Source organism: Eimeria mitis, genomic scaffold (genome assembly GCF_000499745.2).
Source record: "Eimeria mitis Houghton genomic scaffold, Emh_scaff1117, whole genome shotgun sequence".
NCBI classification, from domain to species: domain Eukaryota; phylum Apicomplexa; class Conoidasida; order Eucoccidiorida; family Eimeriidae; genus Eimeria; species Eimeria mitis.
In genome coordinates, this window is record NW_013567691.1 from 12,306 (window position 1) to 13,177 (window position 872).

Sequence of the window (872 nt, forward strand, 5' to 3'; positions counted from 1 at the left end):
AGAGGCAGAGAGCGGGGTACACAGAGATGTACATAAATAAATAAAAAAACAAAGATAAACAAACAAATAAAAAGAAAACAAATAAACAAAAAATAAAAAGATAAATAAACAAACAAACAAAAACTAAAAGTAAATAAATAAAAAGATAGCAAACAAACAACCAAACAAAAACTAAAAATAAAAAAATAAAATAAAAAAAAAAAATAAAAATAAATACCTGCCGTAGCCACTAGCTTTATATCCGCCGAAGGGGATGCCCACATCGCCGCTTAGATAAGTATTCACCCAGACAGTACCCGCATGCAATCTATAAATAAAAATAAAATAAAATAAAATAAAATAAAATAAAATAAATAAATAAATAGGTAAATAAATAAATAGAAATGTTTATTTATTTATTTATTTTGTGTACTTTATTTAGTTTGGTTTAGGGTTTAGGGTTTAGGGTTTATCCATACAGTACCCGCATGCAATCTATAAATAAAATAAAATAAAATAAAATAAATAAATAAATAAATTAATAAATTAATAAATAAATAAATATATTAATAAATAGAAATGTTTTTAGTCTCTTTTGTGTACTTTATTTAGTTTGGTTTAGGGTTTAGGGTTTAGGGTTTAGGGTTTAGTGTTTACCCATACAGTACCCTCATGGTGTTATTGTTTGTATTGCTTAGGGTTTAGGGTTTAGGGTTTAGGGTTTAGGGTTTAGGGTTTAGTACCTGCTAACAAAGTAATTAGCTAGGGGGATGCTAGAAGTGAATACCCCCGCCCCCAGGCCGTACTGGGTGTCGTTTGCTCTCTCAACCTACACACAAACCCTAAACCCTAAACCCTAAACCCTAAAACATATTTAATATAATATATATATA